Below are 8109 nucleotides of genomic sequence, written 5' to 3' on the forward strand. Positions count from 1 at the left end.
ATCTCTGGTCTTGCCTGGGCTCACTCACATCATCTGGCGATTAGCTGGCTGTCGGCTGGTCCGTGATGGCCTTGGCTAAAATGAGTGAGGTTACTCAGCTCTGTTCCACACGTCCCTTATCGACCAGCAGGCCATCCTGCGCATGTTCTCATGGTGTTGGCAGAAGGCAGGAGCGAGCCAGTCCAATCATGGAAGCTCTTTTCAAGCCTCTGCTTGTGTCTTGTTCATCTCTATCTGGGTGTCCTAAAGTAAGCCACATGGCTGAGCCCCAAGGCACAGCAGAACACTACAAAGTTACTTTGCAAAGAGAATATTGAAACAGGGAAGGGTAAAGAATCGGGGCAATTTTTGCAGTCTATCACAGTTACCGACATTCTCCCCTCAGAGGTGTTAAGTAACCACGTCAGCTGCTGCTATTTCCAGAACCATTTCATTTCCAGTATCTAGATTTCTCAAGGCTTGTAATTGCCACGTTAATGCGTGATGCAAATTGTTCACTGTCAAAACCACTGTGTTCAAGCCTTGAGCTCAGCACCCCCTCTCATTAGGATAAGTAATTGCCTTAAAAAGCTGCAGTTTTGTGCAATGAGCTTGCTTTCGTCTTTTCTTCTCAGGTATCTTATGAAAACAAATGAGTAAGGGATCACAAAAACAAAAACTCCAGGGGTGAAGGGTTGCTGACAAATAGACAAATATATACTGTTAGGCTGAGAATAAACTGAGTGATGGCCAACATTGCCTGAGTTCTCCATCAGAAATGGTGAGGAGCAAATCAACTCTAAGTCAGTTGCATATATTATTGCTTATTTTTAATAACACTGGTTTTATAGACAGTAATTATAAACATATTGTAGGCTGAAAAAACCACAAATATGGGGCTTCCCTGGTGGCGCAGTGGTTAAGAATCTGCCTGCCAATGCAGGGGGCACAGGTTCAAGTCCTGGTCCAGGAAGATCCCACATGCCGTGGAGCAACTAAGCCCGTGCGCCACAACTACTGAGGCTGTGCTCTAGAGCCTGCGAGCCACAACTACTGAGCCCGTGTGGCACAACTACTGAAGCCCGCGTGCCTAGAACCCATGCTCCGCAACAAGAGAAGCCACCTCAATGAGAAGCCTGAGCACCGCAATGAAGAGTAGATCCCCACATGCCGCAGCTAGAGAAAGCCCGCGCGCAGCAACGAAGACACAACACAGCCAAAAATAAAAATAAATAAAATAAATAAATTTTTTAAAAAAACCCACAAATTTTAGGTTCTTTTTTCTTTTTTTTCCCCAAACTGATGAATTACAACTTATTTTTTACACTTAAAAGCTGACGAAAAACCATTTCTAATCCTATTAAAGTCCAACACAACATCTCAGATGAAAAATATGGTAACCATATTTACTCATTAAATACTGTCTTTTTAAAACACAACTTGGAAACAGCCAGCACACATGTTTAATCTCAGTGCAATGGATTCAAAACCAAGTATACATATTACATGCATCAAGGGTAGATTGCAAATTATCATAGTCATGTCATAATCTTCTTCATATTTTCTTTTCAATGCGTTTGATGATTCGTTGGCAGTATTTGTGATGACACCATGTTAGTGGTAATGAAAATGATTTTGAACCTAATTTCATGAAGGAGTAATTAGAACATTCTGAACTACTGATGTTGCAGGAATTGATGTTTTTACAGCTGGAGATTTTGAAGTGGGCATCTGTACTGTAAACCTTTGAGGTTGACTGGAATCCCTACTTTAGTTGACATAGACATGGTTTGTTGGGTTGGTGGGCCAAGTGGGAAAGTACTTGGTCTGCTAGTAACTGAACCAATACTTAACTGTGGAACTGTTATTCTTCCCGTAGAAGTAGGTACTTTTTGTGGTAAAGACTTACTTAAATCTATAATTTGGAGCAGTCAAACAATATCTATCAGGTGGCAGTCTATGGCCTGAATATAGCTTCATCAATGGCAAAGGGATTTGATTTCTTTGCCTAACAATATCTAATAAAAAATCTATTGTGGGGAGGAGAGGTAAATGACTGGTCAGCACGACACTGGATTGTCAGTCGCACATCATCTGCATCAACAGTAGCTTTCTTAGCATGACTTGAATAAATTTTTGCATCGTATAGAATTGTGGTTACATAGCGGAAGGCAAACTCCAACATCTGATTTATAACTCTTGGCTCATATTCTGTAATCCCCATATCCTTTAGGATTTGTGCCGTCATCTGTGTATCTTTCGGCATGCTCTTGGGAGAAGCCATCTTGCCAGACTCCATGACATACGGTGATCAGACTTCTCAAACTAAATCACCCACAGTAACATATTTCAGCCCTGATCTTGATGGAAGTTCTTTGCCTAGTGTGGTTTTCCCAATCCCTGTTGTACTGGTGAGCAGGATGTTCCGAAGCAACATGGTCCTCACTGCGCTTGCTCAGGACGCCTCTGCACGTGCACCCTGCACGTGACAGGGAGGGGCCAAATTTTAGGCTCTTGAAGTTCTTGGTAGCTTTGCTATTTAAGAAGACTATGTTTGTTAGCAAGATTTCTAAGAGATGCTCATTATTCACTAAAGGTGCCCACTACATATTTGTCTTAGTTTGGGTACCCCCAGAAGCCAGTCCTGAGACAAGGATTCAAGTGCAAGTAGTTTATTTGGAAGTAAAGCAAATGCCAACAGGGAAGTGAGGAAGTGAGACAGGTATAGGAAGGTAGCCAATAAAGGATACATTATCAAGTCAGGTACTTCTGTAGGCAATTGGAGAGCATAATCTTGTTGTAGAACTCTGGAAAATGGTGTGGAACACGCATTTCAGTTACTCCACCCAAGGGATGAGGAAGCTGGGATATTTATATACCAATCAGTTCCCAGCAGTCACTGGTTGAAGGCAGTTCCTCTGGGGCCATTAATTTCCTGGCACTTCTGGCCTGACATATGGCAGGCAAACTAGGCTTCAGTAGCTAGAGAAATCCATCAGGCAAATGCAGTTGCTGGCTGTTGCAAGTGGGAAGTGGTAAGGGTGTGGGCATAAGGACAGACCACCAAAAGAGCCTGGATATGCTCTGGTACCTGAGCTATAGGTATTGGAACACTTCCTCTGCCTACAGAAGGTTACCTTCTCTAGTTGAGTGAAGCACCAAATTAACTTTTCACTGGAGAATAACATGCATTAGATTAATACATTTTCCAGTGATATTAAGGTATACTTGACATACAAGAAACTGCACATATGTAAAGTGTACAATTGGATGAATTTGACATATGCATACACATCAATGAATCTTGCCTGCAGCAGGTATTGCTGTGGTGTTCTAAGGGTGATTTTCTCTTTCTCTCGTTCTTTCTGCATATGCAATTAATTGAAATTCTTCTGTATGGAATATTTGCTTCTTCATCCCCATTTATTATTCAATCATTTTCTCCCTTTATTCATTTCTTAAAATTAACTTTTATTGGAGTATAGTTGCTTTACAATGTTGTGTTAAGACCCCGAATAGCCAAAGTAATCTTGAGAAAGAAAAACGGAGCAGGAGGAATCAGGCTCCCGGACTTCAGACTATACTACAAAGCTACAGTAATCAAGACAGTATGGTACTGGCACAAAAACAGAAATATAGATCAATGGAACAGGATAGAAAGCCCAGAGATAAACCCACGCACATATGGTCACCTTATCTTTGATAAAGGAGGCAAGAATATACAATGGAGAAAAGACAGCCTCTTCAATAAGTGGTGCTGGGAAAACTGGACAGCTACATATAAAAGAATGAAATTAGAACACTCCCTAACACCGTATACAAAAATAAACTCAAAATGGATTAAAGACCTACATGTAAGGTCAGACACTATAAAACTCTTAGAGGAAAGCATGGACAGAACACTCCTTGACATAAATCGCAGCAAGATCTTTTTTGACCCACCTCCTAGAGTAATGGAAATAAAAACAAAAATAAGCAAATGGGACCTAATGAAACTTAAAAGCTTTTGCACAGCAAAGGAAACCATACACAAGACAAAAAGACAACCCTCAGAATGGGAGAAAATATTTGCAAATGAAGCAACTGACAATGGCTTAATCTGAAAAATATACAAGCAGCTCATGCAGCTCAATATCAAAAAAACAAACAACCCAATCCAAAAATGGGCAGAAGACCTAAATAGACATTTCTCCAAAGAAGACATACAGGTGGCCAACAAACACATGAAAAGATGCTCAACATCACTAATTATTAGCGAAATGCAAATCAATCATTTATTTATTTCAGTATGGACTCATGGATATTATTTATTGGGTTAAAATCCAATGCTATCATTAGTTATTTTGTTGTTCAAATTGTTTTATCTTTGGCAATTGGAAGTTAAGATGTTAATTATAATCCCCAGGGCAGTCGCTAAGAAAATAGCTAAAAAATATAATAAAAGAAATAAAAAGAGAATTAAAATGGTACACTAAATATATGTATTTAACACAAGAGAAGGCAGTAATGGAGGAATATAGGAACAAAAAAACATAACTCATGTATTCGGAAAACAAATAACAAAATGGTAGATGTAGATCCTATATTATAAAATATAAGTGGATTAAACAATCAAAAGGCAGAGATTGGCAGAAAGGATATTTGAAAAATGATCCATGATATGCTGTCTACAACAGGCATACTTCATCTTTTTGAGGCAAATATTTTTATTAAACATTAATATTATTAGTAAACTAATAATAATTTTACTGCTGCTATAATTGATATCACTACTTTTCCCAATTTTAGCAACTTGTGCAAGATCACAGCTATTTATTGGAGACAACAGGACTTTGAATAGAGCAGAATATATTTTTGTGTGTGTGTCATGTTTATCTGAGTCAACTTTCAGTTGATTTAACAGCTGGTATTGCCTTCTATCACCTTATCAATCTGCAAAGCTGAGTTTTCCATTTCCATTTTTCTTTTTTTATTGAGGTATAGTTCATTTATAATATTATTTAAGTTTCAGGTGTACAACATAGTGGTTCACAATTTTTAGAGGGTATATTCCATTTATAGTTATTATAAAATATTGGCTATATTCCCTGTGCTGTACAATATATCCTTGTAACTTATTTATCTTATACTCCTTAGTAGTTTACACCTATTAATCCCCTACCCCTATCTTGTCCCTCCCCTCTTCCTTCTCCCCACTGGTAACCACTATTTGTTCTCTATATATGTGTCTGCCTCTTTTTTGTTAAGTTCACTAGTTCGTTTTATTTTTTTGGTTCCATATATATGTGATATTATATAGTATTTGTCTTTCTCTGTCTGACTTATTTCACTTAGCATAATATCCTCCAAGCCCATCCATGTTGTTGCAAATGGCAAAATTTCATGCTGTTTAATGGCTGAGTAGTATTCCATTGTATATATATACCACATCTTCTTTATTCATTCATCTCTTCCTTTTTTTAAACTTTAAAAAAATTTTTTTAACATATTTATTGGAGTATAATTGCTTTACGATGGTGTGTTCGTTTCTGCTGTATAACAAAGTGAATCAGCTATACATATACATATATCCCCATATTCCCTCCCTCTTGTGTCTCCCTCCCACCCTCCCTATCCCACCCCTTTGCTTTGTGGTCACAAAGCACCGAGCTGATCTTCCTGGGCTATGCGGCTGCTTCCCACTAGCTATCTGTTTTACATTTGGTAGTGTATATATCTCCATACCACTCTCTCACTTCGTCCCAGCTTACCCTTCCCCATCCCTGTGTCCTCAAGTCCATTCTATACGTCTGTGTCTTTATTCCTGTCCTGCCCCTAGGTTCTTCAGAACTTTTTTTTTCTTTAGATTTCATATATATGTGTTAACATACGGTATTTGTTTTTCTCTTTCTGACTTACTTCACTCTGTATGACAGACTCTAGGTCCATCCAGCTCACTACAAATAACTCAATTTCGTTTCTTTTTATGGCTGAGTAATATTCCATTGTATATATGTGCCACTTCTTTATCCATTCGTCTGTCGATGGACACTTAGGTTGCTTCCATGTCCTGGCTATTGTAAAAGGTGCTGCAATGAACATTGTGGTACATGATTCTTTTTGAATTTTGGTTTTCTCAGGGTACATGCCCAGTAGTGGGATTGCTGGGTCGTATGGTAGTTCTATTTTTCAGTTTTTTAAATAACCTCCATCGTGGTTGTATCAATTTACATTCCCACCAACAGTGCAAGAGGGTTCCCTTTTCTCCACACCCTCTCCAGCATTTATTGTTTGTAGATTTTTTGATGATGGCCATTCTGACTGGTGTGAGGTGATACCTCATTGTAGTTTTGATTTGCATTTCTCTAATGTTTACTGATGTTGAGCATCCTTTCATGTGTTTGTTGCCAATCTGTATATCTTCTTTGGGGAAATGTCTATTTAGGCCTTCTGCCCATTTTTGGATTGGGTTGTTTGTTTTTCTTGATATTGAGCTGCATGAGCTGCTTGTATATTTTGGAGATAAATCCTTTGTCAGTTGCTTCGTTTGCAAATACTTTCTCCCATCCTGAGGGTTCTCTTTTCCTCTTGTTTATGTTTTCCTTTGCTGTGCAAAAGCTTTTAAGTTTCATTAGGTCTCATTTGTTTATTTTTGTTTTTATTTCCATTTCTCTAGGAGGTGGGTCAAAAAGGATCTTGCTGTGATTTATGTCATAGAGTGTTATGTCTATGTTTTCCTCTAAGAGTTTTATAGTGTCTGGGCTTACGTATAGGTCTTTAATCCATTTTGATCTTATTTTTGTATCTGGTGTTAGGGAGTGTTCTAATTTCATTCTTTTACATGTAGCTGTCCAGTTTTCCCAGCACCACTTATTGAAGAGGCTGTCTTTTCTCCACTGTATATTCTTGCCTCCTTTATCAAAGATAAGGTGACCATATGCGTGTGGGTTTATCTCTGGGCTTTCTATCCTGTTCCATTGATCTATATTTCTGTTTTTGTGTCAGTACCATACTGTCTTGATTACTGTAGCTTTGTAGTATAGTCTGAAGTCCAGGAGCCTGATTCCTCCAGCTCCGTTTTTCTTTCTCAAGATTACTTTGGCTATTCAGGGTCTTTTGTGTTTCCATACAAATTGTGAAATTTTTTGTTCTAGTTCTGTGAAAAATGCCACTAGTAGTTTGATAGGGACTGCATTGAATCTGTAGATTGCTTTGGGTAGTATAGTCGTTTTCACAATGTTGATTCTTCCAATCCGAGAATATGGTATATCTCTCCATCTGTTTGTATTGTCTTTAATGTCAGTATATTATAGTTTTCTGCATACAGGTCTTTTGTCTACCTAGGTAGGTTTATTCCTAGGTATTTTATTCTTTTCGTTGCACTGGTAAAGGGGAGTGTTTCCGTAACTTCTCTTTCAGATTTTTATCATTAGTGTATAGGAATGCAAGAGATTTCTGTGCATTAATTTTGTATCCTGCGACTTTACCACATTAATTGATTAGCTCTAGTAGTTTTCTGGTAGCATCTTTAGGATTCTCTATGTCTAGTATCATGTCATCTGCAAAGAGTGACAGTTTTACTTCTTCTTTTCTGATTTGGATTCCTTTTATTTCATTTTCTTGTCTGATTGCTGTGGCTAATACTTCCAAAACTATGTTGAACAATAGTGGTGATAGTGGGCAGCCTTGTCTTGTTCCTGATCTTAGTGGCAATGGTTTCAGTTTCTCACCATTGAGAATTTTGTTGGCTGTGGTTTTGTCATATATGGCCTTTATTATGTTGAGGTAAGTTCCCTCCATGCCTAATTTCTGGAGGGTTTTTATCATAAATGGGTGTTGAATTTTCTCAAAAGCTTTTTCTGCATCTATTGAGATGATCATATGGTTTTTATCCTTCAATTTGTTAATATGGTTTTTCACATTGATTGATTTGTGTATATTAAAGAATCCTTGCATTCCTGAGATAAACCCCACTTGATCATGGTGTATGATCCTTTTAATGTTCTGTTGGATTCTGTTTGCTAGTATTTTGTTGAGGATTTTTGCATCTATGTTCATCAGTGATATTGGCCTGTAGTTTCTTTCTTTGTGACCTCTTTGTCTGCTTTTGGTATCATGGTGATGGTGGCCTCGTAGAGTGAGTTTGGGAGT

The 8109-nt window shown here is 38.1% G+C and overlaps 1 pseudogene across 1 annotated transcript; it reads right to left on the reverse strand.

The window, feature by feature from the left end:
* Nucleotides 1-24: 24 nt before the first annotated feature.
* On the reverse strand, nt 25-2385 carry LOC309796132 (transcription initiation factor TFIID subunit 9-like; annotated as a pseudogene). Its single transcript has 2 exons — nt 1486-2385; nt 25-75 (listed from the first exon to the last, which is right to left on the reverse strand). The product of its transcript is annotated as a transcription initiation factor TFIID subunit 9-like (transcript).
* Between the last annotated feature and the right edge of the window lie 5724 nt (nt 2386-8109).

The sequence above is a fragment of the Mesoplodon mirus genome, assembly GCF_964341445.2.
Source record: "Mesoplodon mirus genome assembly, chromosome: X".
Classification (NCBI taxonomy): Eukaryota; Metazoa; Chordata; class Mammalia; order Artiodactyla; family Ziphiidae; genus Mesoplodon; species Mesoplodon mirus.